Raw genomic sequence first — 12,665 nt, 5'->3', positions numbered from 1 at the left:
GCCGCGCGACCGCTGCACCTCATATAGACCCATATCTCTTTTAAATGCCGAGCCTAAGATCCTGGCCAAACTGCTTGCTAATCGCTTAATAACCGTCATCGGCGACTTGGTTCACCCCGATCAATCCGGTTTTATACCACATCGCAACACGGCACTGAACCTCCGGCGCCTGCACGGCGCCCTCTCAAGGGCGGCGACGTTACGTGAGCCAGCCATTTTGGCTTCTTTGGACGCCGCTATGGCGTTTGATACGCTGGAATGGCCATATCTTTGGGCGGCCCTCGCGAAGTTCGGTTTCGGCCCAGTATTTATTAGCTGGGTGAAGTTGCTCTACGCTGATCCGTTAGCGCAAGGGGTAGTAAACTGCAGAGTTTCCGCTACATTTGCCCATGGCAGAGGGACGCGCCAGGGTTGCCCCTTGTCCTCACTTCTTTTTGCTCTCGCCTTGGAACCCCTGGCGGCCTGGCTGAGGTGGGAGCCGTCTTTGAAGGGCATTCGATGGACTTCAGACTTTGAAGACGGCGTGTCCTTGTACGCGGACGATATCTTGTTGTATCTCACGTCACCTCGGAAGTCGTTGATAGTCCTGTTCGACGTCTTGAACTCTTTCCGTAAAAATTCCGGTCTTGTCATTAACTGGTCTAAGTCTTGCATCTATGTTCTCTCGGGCGACGCTCCCCTTTTGCTTCGTGGATGTCCTATACAGGAGGTGCAGGAGGGATTCAAGTATTTGGGGATCTTTATTACCTTGGACCCCGTACTCCGTTATGAGCGTAAATTGTTGCCTCCGCTTCAGCGCCTCAGGTCTGACGTTGCCGCCTGGCGTAGGTTCCCTCTATCCCCTCTAGGACGGGCGGCATTGTTCAAGATGATGTCGCTGCCCCGGTTCTTATATGCCTTGCAGAATACTTCCGACACTGTGCCTGCTAGCTACTTTCGGGAGGTTGAAAGTCTACAGAGGCAATTGCTATGGGGGGGTCGTCCCCGTATTGCCCTTGCGAAGATGTCACTCCCGTGGTATGATGGTGGAATTGCGCTTCCTGACATTCGTCGTTATTACTGGGCCTCTCAGATGGGGGCGATTAACCACTGTACCTATGGTCCCGCGCCAAATCTGGCGTTTGCGATGGATAAGTGGCTGTTGCCCGGCGGGGACTATAACAGGGTTCTGTACGCAAGATCCGCGGGGAGGGCACTCACGGGCCCCACCAGGATAGCAGTACCGGTATGGTATCGCGCCAAGGCCGCCCTGGGTTGGACGGATAAACTGACTCGCGCGACCCCGCTGTATGCGTTTGAGAGACTGGGGTCCCTATGGAAGACAAAGGGATTCGATAAATGGGACGTAATTGGCATCTGCAAGGTGACTGATGTGTGGACCAAAGGTAGGGTCAAGACGTTTGAGGAACTGAAGGTAGAGTATGATTTGAATGCTAGGGAATTTTTTAGTTATGCGCAAATTCGACATGCGTTGTTATCTGTTTTTCCAGTGGGTGTGGATATTCCGGAGGCATCCCCGCTTGAGGACCGTATACTGGACAGTATGTCCCGGACAGCACGATCTCGCTAATATACAAAAAGTTGATAAATAACCGGGTTGACCTCCTATGTCGCCTCCGAGAGGCCTGGACTAGTGACGGCTTGGAGCTAGACGATGAGGATTGGCAGGCGGCAGTGTCTTCCCCTAAGGAGGTGGCAATCCCGGCGCGCCTTCGGTTTGTTCAACTCAAAATTCTTCATAGGGTCTATGTTACTGGGCCGCGTATGGTGCACATGGGATTTTCTCTGGATGGGCTGTGTAGGCGTGGTTGTGGCCTCGTGGGTACCTTTCTCCATATAATCAGGGAATGTCCTGCGGTGGCGCGCTATTGGACTCATGTGCATGAAGTTATGAGTGAGGTCACGGGTGTGACGTCGATGCCTGAGGCTAGGCGGTGCTTGTTGAACGTGTGGGAGCCGAATGATTACAATGTGGCGCAGCTTCAATGGGTAACCCATGGCAATATGATTGCCAAGAGAGACATAGCCCAATTATGGGGTGCCCAGAGGCCACCTGCGGTTCTGGCATGGAAACAAAACATGGATTGGTGCATGTTCAGAGAGAAGACGGTGTACAGTGCCCGTGGCAGACCTCGTAAATGGGAAAAGGTCTGGAACCAATGGAACTCGTACCGTGGTGAGATATGTGCTCCCCCTCCAGGGGACTTAGACACTGAACTGCTTCCCTCCCACCCTGATGTTTCCTCCGCAACCATTTAAGCATTTCTCCTGTTTCAGTCTCCTGTCCCCTGCCGCTACCCTGATTCTGTCGATTGTATTGCATTTATATGTCCCTATCCTCGCATTGATGTGACACATTTATGAATATACTGCCTTGTGCTGTTTTTTCTTTTATGTTCATTTGTTTTTCACTTCAATAAAAAGAAATATAAAAAAAAAAAGAATTCTCCCCCACTCGAAATTGACTCCACTGTTCTTGATGATAGGGGGCGCTATGTTGCTCTTACGGGTAGGTGGGAGGGCCGCACTATCTCCCTGATTTCCGTGTACGTCCCCCCTGGCTTGCAGTCAACTACCTTTGCTGACCTGGGGCAGGTTCTCCTAGCTCTCCCCGAGGGATCATTACTCATGGGGGGTGACTTTAATGCGGTGGTTTCTGGCCGGCTGGATCGGCACCGACCCAGGGATTTGCGAAGTGCACAAAACTGGCTTTCTGAGTTCCTCGATACCCTGGGTCTGGTCGAATGTTGCACCCGATTCAGCAGCAGTATACTTTCCACTCTGGTGCGCACGGTAGCCTCTCCAGAATCGACTATGTATTGGTACCGGCAGTGCAGGCCCTCTCAGTCACTGAGGTTAAACATTTAGCCCGTGGTATTTCCGACCACTCTCCCTTTTGGTTTCGGATGGAACTGGGCACTGAGACTGAGGGCTGAATGGCCCCGATCAACCCCTGGTACTTCCGAAACCCCAAGACTCGTGCAGCCTTGGTGAGATCTCCTGAACAATATTTCATCGAGAATGAGGGTTCGGTTTCCTCGGCTGTATCTCTTTGGGAGGCTTTCAAGACCGTTCTTAGGGGGCAGGCTCTATCATTGATAGCTAGTGTCAAGAAGAAGAGGGACGAAGATGTGCTTAGGGTTGAGGCAGAGATAGCGGATTTGGAGTTAGATCTGGAAAGAGGGGTGACCCGTGATGCGTTGCATGTACTGCGCTTGAAGCAACTTGATTACAGGGTTCTGGTCACTGACGCAGCTAAAGCCATGAGTAGAGAGCAGCAGGGACACCTTTAAGATGTTGGGGATAAAGCTGGTAAGTTGATTGCGTGGTTGGATAAGAGGGATAGAGCCAGTCGTGTAGTGCCTGTGCTTGAAACGGTCGGTGGTGATCGGATTTCTGACCCCAGAGAGATCGTTTAGCAATTTGTGGATCACTTCAGGACGGTGTACTCCTCTGTCTCGGACAGATCGGAAGAGAACTCACACCTCTTGTTACGAGACATAACTTTGCCTCGACTCTCTGGTGATGACCGGGAACGAATGGACGCCGCAATAACAGCTGATGAGGTGGCTTTGTCGATTCGCTCCTTGCATTCTGGGAAGGCAATGGGTCCTAATGGCCTACCCATTGAACTGCATAAACTGAGACCGGATAAGCTTGCTCCCTATCTGCGAGATATGTTTTTGGAGTCCCGGGACTGTGGCTCTCTCCCCCGTGATCAGCGGTTGGCTACTATTGTGATTCACAAGGAGGGGAAACCTAGAGACAGATGTGCATCATATCGTCCTATTTCCCTATTAAACGCCGAACCTAAAATTCTGGCGAAGGTCCTGGCTAATAGATTGATTACTGTCATTGGTGAATTGATACACCCGGATCAATCCGGTTTCATCCCGCATAGGAACACCGCCCTGAATCTCCGGCGTTTACATGGTGTTCTCGCGAGAGCATCAACGTTGCGTGAGCCAGCCATCTTGGCGTCATTGGATGCCACGATGGCCTTTCATACTGTGGAATGGCCATATTTGTAGGCTGCGTTGACTAAGTTTGGGTTCGGACCGGGCTTTATTGGTTGGGTTAGGCTACTCTACGAGGAACCTCTCGTGCAAATTGTTGTAAATGGTCGTGTGTCAGCTCCGTTTGGTCTCGAGAGGGGAAGTCGTCAGGGTTGTCCTTTGTCTCCGCTCCTGTTCGCCTTGGCTCTCGAGCCCCTCGCTGCGTGGATTAGGTGGGAGCCCTCGATGAAGGGCATTCGGTGGTCCTCCGAATTTGAAGATCGTATCTCGCTTTATGCGGACGATATTTTATTGTACCTGACTTTGCCGCGGAAATCCCTGATAGTCTTGTGCGACGTCTTGACCTCATTCGGCAAAAACTCTGGCCTCATCATTAACTGGACCAAATCTTATTTTTACGTTCTTTCAGGCGACGTTCCTCTTCTCCCACACAACTGTCCCATCCAGATTGCGCGAAAGGGGTTTCGGTACCTCAGTACTTTTGTCTCATTGGACCCCGTAGTCCGATATGTACTGAATCTTCTCCCGCCCTTGTCCAGATTGAAGCAGGATGTTGCGGGGTTGCGTAGGCTTCCACTTTCACCGCTTGGTCGTGCTACCTTATTTAAAATGATGTCACTGCCCCGTTTTCTCTATGCCCTCCAAAACACTTTTGATATAGTTCCCTCCAGCTATTTTCAAGCAAATCGAGGATCTTCAGCGGAAATTGATATGGGATGGTAGACCTCTTATTTCGCTTGCTAAATTGACACTCCCTTGGTACGACGGGGGTATCGCCCTCCCAGACATAAAGAGCTACTATTGGGCGTCCCAATTGGGAGCGATTAATCACAGCATGTATGGTCCCGTTTTGAATCCCGTGTTCGCCATGGATAGGTGGCTTTTGCCTGGTGGTAACTATTATAGGGCGCTATAATCTAAGTCGGTGGTCGGGTCTTTGACAGGACCTACGAAGATAGCGGTATACCTATGACGAGACGCGACTAGGGCGATGGGTTGGACGGATCGTCTGACTCGGGCGACCCCACTATTCGGTTCAGATAAACTTGGCAAATTATGGAATACTAAGGGGTTCGATAAATGGGACCTCATTGGTATTAGTTAGGTTGGGGACCTCTGGGTCGGGGGTCAGGTGAGATCATTTGAATCGCTGCAGGAGGAGTTTGATCTAGGTAATTCGGAACGCTTCCGCTATGCTCAGGTTCGCCCTGCGTTGAGGTCGGCCTTCCCGGTCGGGGAGGTAATTCCGGAATCGACTCCGCTTGAGGATAGACTGTTAGATGGCTATGTGCCTGATAGCACCATCTCCTCAGTTTACAAAAAGTTAATTAATGATAGATCGGACGGATTAGTTACTTACCTGTAATCCTAGTTCTCTTCCAGGGGTATCCTCATCAAAGTCATAAGCATTAGAATATTCCCGCCCATGTGCGGGGCCCCGGAAACACTATATTATATGTGCCCCACATATATATATACACTCATATATAATATATACACATATATATATATATATATATATAAAAACATGCAATAGTAGCCAAATAAAAACAGAGCTGAAATATGCTGTAAAGAATTTCCACCATACATGAGTTATAAGCATTATAAACATGAGAAAACAACACAAGGTTTGTTTCAGAAACTGTTTTAATGCTCAGAAAGCAGTAGAAATTCTCATAACTCACTGGAAGCATAGAAAGCTCCCAGGCTGCATTGCAAACACACAGTCTAAAAAGACTGAAAAGCTAACCTGTAGCTGCATAGCAATAAACTGACACCGTGCCTTTAAGGCACCCATGACCCCCAGTATCCCATCATGCCTCAGGAGTGACAGTTAGGTCAGTTGTTCTTTTCGGAGACTGAAAATAAACCCAGTAACAAATAGGTTAACAATATCTCCTTATTAAAGAATGTCCTTTGCCCGGGGAGGCGGGAGGGTTGCTTATGACTTTGATGAGGATACCCCTGGAAGAGAACTAGGATTACAGGTAAGTAACTAATCCTTCTCTTCCAGGGGATCCTCATCAATAGTCATAAGCATTAGAATAGAATAGCGAGCCTCACCTCATCTCCCTGCGGGCAAAGGAGTAACAATACAGTAATAACCATATGAAGCCTAGTAACTACTAAGCTTGTACAGGCCGTAGGCTACCCAAATAGATTCCTCAAAGAGGCTTGTCCTACTTGAGTATCGGCCCTGGAATCAGACTCGAGACAGTAATGTCTCGTAAAGGTATGAACTGATTTCCAAGTCGCAGCCTTGCAAATCTCCGACATCGGAATGTCGTGCAAGAAGGCTACTGTAGCGGCCTTCCCTCTAGTGGAATGCGCTTTGGGTGACTGCAACAAAGGCTTGCCTGCAAGCTGATAAGCCAATTTAATGCAAGAGACAATCCATCTCGCGATGGACCTCTTGGCCGATGGAAAACCTGTTCGCATTGAACCATAGTTCACGAACAGTTGATCCGTTTTCCTAATCCCTTTGGTCATTTCCAAATAGAACTTGAGCACTCTCTTAAGATCTAAGGAGTGAAGTGACCGCTCGGCTGGGGTCGTAGGATTTGGAAAAAACGAAGGGAGGGAAATGGACTGATTTATATGAAAATCAGAAATGACTTTAGGCAAGAAAGCTGGATGAGCCCTTAGTACTACCCTATTGTGATGAAAGACAGTATAAGGTTCTTTCGCACAGAGAGCTTGAATCTCGCTGACTCTGCGAGCAGAGGTAATAGCCACCAAAAAGGCCGCCTTCCAAGAGAGATGTTGCAAAGAGGCCTTGTGGATGGGCTCAAAAGGAGGTGACATTAACCTGGATAGAACCAGGTTCAATTCCCATGGAGGAGAAGGATTTCGCACAGGGGGATACACTTTTTTCAACCCCTGGAGGAAGTCCTTAACCACTGGAACCTGAAAGAAAGAAACCTGATCAGGTGATTTTCTGTATGCTACTATGGCTGACAAATGCACCCTAATAGAAGCGTATTTTAAACCAGCAGTTGCTAGGGAAAGTAGGTATGGCAAGATGACGTCCTCCTGTCCTTTAGTCGGATCAAGGTGATGATCCCTATACCATAAGAAAAACCTCTTCCACTTGAAACCATAGGACGCTCTCGTGGAAGGTCTCTTAGCCTCTTTTAAAATGTTCATGCACTCAGGAGGCAAGTTCAAATGTCCGTATTGCAGGACCTCAGGAGCCATGCTGTTAGGTTCAGTGAAGGGAGGTTGGGATGCATTATCCTCCCGTTCATCTTGCTCAACAGGTCCGGCCTGCAAGGGAGTCGTCTGTGTGGACACACAGACAAATGTAGAAGATCCGGGTACCACCACTGCCGCGGCCAATCCGGAGCTATCAGGATCATTTCCATGTTCGACCTGCAGAGCTTGGAAACTACTCTCGGAATCAGAGCCAGGGGAGGAAACGCTTAAGCGAACGTCCCTGACCAATCCATCAGTAGAGCATTCCCTTGAGTCCCTGGCCGGTGGAACCTGGACGCGAAGCCGTGGCATTTGGAGTTTATGTCGTCTGCAAACAAATCTATGGTTGGACGACCCCAGCAACGAAAAAGCTCTTCTACTACTTCGTCGTTTAGCGCCCAGTCTGGCTGATCTGCGAAGGGCCTGCTGAGTGCGTCTGCTTTTATGTTCAACTCGCCTGGAAGGTGTACTGCCACTACCGTAAGGCCTCGAGAGAGGAGCCAAAGCCAGATTGCCTGAGCCTCTCGAGACAGAGGGCGAGACCTTGTGCCTCCTTGTTTGTTCAGATAGAACATGGTGGTCGTATTGTCCATCTGAACTAGGACTGAGTTGGACTCTATCGCTGGGGAAAAAAGCTTTGAGAGCCAGGAATACCGCTCTGAGTTCCAGCATATTGATGTGGTATGTCTGCTCCTGCGCAGACCACTGGCCTTTAATTTGAAGCGGACCCATGTGCGCTCCCCAACCTTGCAGAGAGGCATCCGTCACTATAGACTGGGTTGGAAGAGGCTGGTGAAAACGAACCCCCACCATCAAATTCTTTCTCCGTGTCCACCATTTGATGGCATCTTTCGTCGCTTGGGAGAGCTTGATGCGATCCTCCCAAAGACCTGTCGCCTGGTCCCATTGATCCTCCAGAGCCTGCTGTAGAGGACGCATTCTCAGCCTGGCGTTTGGGATGAGAAAGATGCAGGATGCCATTGAACCCAGCAGGGATGCTACTTGTCGGGCTGTTGGAAGCCGAGATTCTAGCAGGATTCCACATTTCTGGTTCATGGAAAAAAGTCTCTCCTCCGAAGGAAACGCTTTTCCCACTTTTGTGTCCGGAACGGAGCCTAGGTAGTGAATTGACTGCGTAGGCCGCAGGACTGATTTCTCCAGATTCACATGGAGGCCGAGCCTGCGCAACTGGAGTAGACACAGATGTAGATCGTGTTTTACCTGCACTGGAGATGGACCTTTTAGGAGCCAGTCATCCAGGTATGGGTAGATGAAGAGCCCCTTCTTGTGAAGAAAAGCCGCCACCACTGCCATGCATTTGGTGAAGACTCGTGGTGCGGACTTGAGACCGAAGGGTAGCACTGTGTACTGATAGTGTTTGTTCCCTACGACAAACCTCAAGTACTTGCGATGTTGTAGAGCAATAGGGATGTGAAAGTACGCATCTTGCAGGTCCACCGAACACATCCAATCCCCGACTTGAAGATGTGGGCATATTTGGTGAAGTGCCAACATGCAGAACTTTTCTCTGATGATGACCTTGTTCAGAAGTCGTAGATCGAGTATTGGTCTGAACTTGTCCTCCTGATCTTTTTTGGGGACAAGAAAGTACCTGGAGTAAACTCCCTTTCCTCTTTGAGCGAGAGGAACCTCCTCTATCGCTCTTTTTTGTAGTAAGACTTTTACCTCTCTTCGGAGCAAGCTTAGTTGGTGAGGGTAAGCGCTCTTTGGAGGGATGTTCTTTGGCGGCGCACGGAAACGTAGTTTGTATCCATTGCGCAGTATATTCAGCACCCACTGATCCTTTGTGATGCTGACCCACTCTGCCAGGTGTTGTGAAGCACTTCCTCCCACTGGAGTGGGTAACGGCGCCAGAGGAAGCCACTGCTCAGGCTTTCCCTCCTCTTGTGGTGTTCGAGGATTGTTGATGACCTCCTCTACCTCTGCCAGGTTTACCTCGAAACTGGGGTTTCCCTTGGCTCTTATTTTGGGACCACTGAGGGGTTTGAACCCTCTGTTGAGCCCCTCTCCCCCTGTTGGTCTTGAAGCGGCGCTTGAATTCTTTCTTCTTCTCCAAGCCCACCGCTTTCACTGTGTCCAGCTCCGTCTTCATTCGGGTCATTTCCTCGTCAGCATGCTCCCCGAAGAGAGCGGAACCCGAAAAGGGGAGATTAAGGATGCGATGCTGAGCATCCGGCTTAAGGCCTGTAAGGCGCAACCATGCCGACCTCCTGGCACAAACCCCATGTGAATAGGAATGCGCCGCAAGGACAGCACCATCCGCAGCCGTGCTTATCATCTGATTCGCCACCAGACATCCTTCAGTCACGGTCTCTTCAAAATCCTGCTGGTCTTCTTTAGGCAGCTTGGCTTTGAACCTTTCCATAGAGTCCCATAAGGCTCTGTCGTATCGACCCAGAAGCACAGCCGCACTAGAAACCTTAAGAGTCGAAGCAGCTGAGTTGCAAACTTTGCGACCCCAGGAGTCTTGAGTCTTGCTGTCCTTGTCTGGTGGGACTGAAGAAGAACCGGCAACTGCGTGTGTCTTCCTCGCTGCTGCCACAATTACAGAGTCTGCTGGAGGGTCAGATCTTACAAAAACCGGGTCAGAAGAGGCCGGTTTGTATTTCTTCTGAATGCGGGCTGGCACCGCTCTGATAGCCGCCGGAGTTAGGAATACCTCCTTGACAGGATCCATAATCCCCGGGACTAATGGAAGTAGAGGACGGGAGATCGCTTTTTTGTGTAAAGTCTCAAAAATGACTGTCATTGTAACCTGAGGGACAGACATTTCAATGTTCAGCTTCTGAGCTCCTCTTTGCAAGACATCCAGATACGTGCCAATGTCATCCACTGGGGAGGATCTGAACGTAGGACTGTCCGTCAACGTAGGGGAGTAGTCCCTCTTGGAGGACTTGGTAGAAAAGGCAGATGAAGTAGACGGAGTTCGTCGACGTCTATGGTGAACACTGTGCCTCCTCTCTTTTGATCTCTTCGAACGCTCTTCCCGTCTAGGAGAGCGAGACCTGACTCGATCCTCCGGTTCTTTTCTGGGAGATCGGGGCCTTCTGGGAGATCTGGTTGGTGTTCTCACAGGAGATTTACGCCTGGGAGGACTATGCTTGTCCATCTCCTCTACCAGATCCTGAAGAGGAGACCTGTGCTGTGAGCTGGCATAGTCCTGCATACGTTTTGCAGCCCCAGAATCTCTCCAATGGTCCAAAGATCTGTACCATCTAGGTGACAGTCTGACTTTATCCGCCCATGGGTCTGTCCGACGCTCAGGTGATTTGCGCACCGGACTTCTGGACTTCGAAGAAGCAGTTGAGGAGCCAGAGGACCTTGAAGTGGAATGACGGAAGGCTGACTCAGTTACCATAACCACATCTGAACACCTCGACGTCGAGCGATCTTCCCTCGTCGTCGAGTGCTTTCGGGGAGTCGGCGGATCAAACAATCTTGTCTTTGCGAGGATGTATTGTCTCTCGACATCGAGCGGTGATGATCAGCCGCCGACGGAGTTCTCTCTCTCGACGTCGAACGACGATGCCCAGTCGTCGACGGAAGTCTTTTTCTCGACGTCGAACGACGATGTCCAGTCGTCGACGGGAGTCTTTCTTTTGACGTCGAACGACGATGTCCTGTCGTTGACGGAGTTTTCTGCCTCGACGTCGAATGTCTGTGCGACGACGGCGGAGGGGTATTGGGCACCCTCGACGCCAAGAGCTGACGAGACACCGACGGAGACTGCCTCCTCGAAGCCGATCGACTTTTCCCTGTCGACGGCGGAGCGGTCTTGGTCCTCGACGCCGAACGCCGTTTCTTTGACGACTTTCTCATGTTTATAATGCTTATAACTCATGTATGGTGGAAATTCTTTACAGCATATTTCAGCTCTGTTTTTATTTGGCTGCTATTGCATGTTTTTATATATATATATATATATATATATATATATATATATATATATATATATGTATATATTATATATGAGTGTATATATATATGTGGGGCACATATAATATAGTGTTTCCGGGGCCCCCCACATGGGCAGGAATATTCTAATGCTTATGACTATTGATGAGGATTCCCTGGAAGAGAACTCCAATTACATCTTCGAGACTTGTGGACACGGGACGGTCTTGAACTGGATGACGAGGACTGGCAATCTGTGATCTCCTCTACAAGGGAGGTCGCAATCCCAGCTCGTCTCCGGTTAGTACAATTGAAGATCCTGCATAGGGTTTATTTCACGGGCCCTCGTCTTGTCCATATGGGTTTTTCTGATGATGGTCTGTGTAAGCGAGGATGTGGGCATGTAGGGACTTCCCTCCATATTATTTGGGAGTGTTGTGAGGTCGCAGTTTTCTGGAAAGGAGTGCATGAGGTAATGAATGAAGTGACCGGGATCGCCCTCTTGCCGGAGGCGAGACGCTGTTTATTGAATGTGTGGGAGCCTACTGACCATAATGTAGCGCAAAATCAGTGGGTGACCCTGGGAGCCATGATTGCCAAGAGGGATATTGCTCAATTATGGGGGTCCCCGAGACCGCCCACAGTCTCGGCATGGAAAGAAAACATGGACTGGTGTATGTTTAGAGATAAGACTGTGTACTTGGCCCGGGGCCGACCTCGAAAATGGGGCAGAATATGGGGAGCCTGGAATGTCTATCGTGGAGATATATGTACACCGCCTGTCGAAGATACCCCTGACGTCCCATCTTCCCCCTAGCCCCACGTTCCACTTGTTGTTCTATACTTGCTTTACCATTGTACTGCCCTCCCCCCCTCCTCTCTTACTTTGATTGCCGATTTCTTTGAATTGTTTTTCCTTCCCCGACACAGAATCTGTACTGTATGTAATGTGGTTTTTATTGCCTTGCTGTTTGTTTTCCAAAATTTTTCAATAAAAATAAATATAAAAAAAACAACATGCAACCCATTCTATGGACCCGAAGTGCTACTGAAATTATGCGATTCTGCGTCAGCACATTTTCTGCATAATTATGCATTTGCCATATAATTCATCACTTGCCACATTATTTGCACGTGTGACTAAGAAAAGAAATGTTGTTTCTAAGTCAAATAGATTAACAATGACTCAAAACAGTTACACTTGTTGCTAAGCAAAGGACAGTTTTTTGTAAAAGGAGACTGGTCACCTTTCAGTTGTGTATTGCTGTATTTGAGAGTTGAACTGTTACTAATGAGCTTGAACCTTTGCCCTGACAGTGTTAAAATGCATTAAAAAGAGAAAATAATGCAGTAATGCTGTCGTAAAATGTGCTGGATTATACAGCATAATTTACCTTTCCATGGCGCATAATTTATTCAACCCTGCTGCATAATTTGTACCTCCCGTTGTAGCATAATTCCAGCTGCCCTACTCTAGGTCACTAAATTATTACTACAGGAATTTAATACATGAGTGAAAAGATATGTGCAAATGAAGCA

At 49.1% G+C, this 12,665-nt stretch overlaps 1 protein-coding gene across 4 annotated transcripts in view; it reads right to left on the bottom strand.

Annotated features, from left to right (window-relative positions):
- The window catches only part of TDRD12 (tudor domain containing 12), a 3,388,409-nt gene that overhangs the window by 1,356,056 nt on the left and 2,019,688 nt on the right, over positions 1-12,665 (bottom strand). The gene's annotated exons all lie outside the window — the stretch shown is intronic.

Source organism: Lissotriton helveticus, chromosome 12 (assembly GCF_964261635.1).
Source record: "Lissotriton helveticus chromosome 12, aLisHel1.1, whole genome shotgun sequence".
Lineage (NCBI taxonomy): Eukaryota > Metazoa > Chordata > Amphibia > Caudata > Salamandridae > Lissotriton > Lissotriton helveticus.
This window is presented reverse-complemented; position numbering and strand designations above follow the sequence as displayed.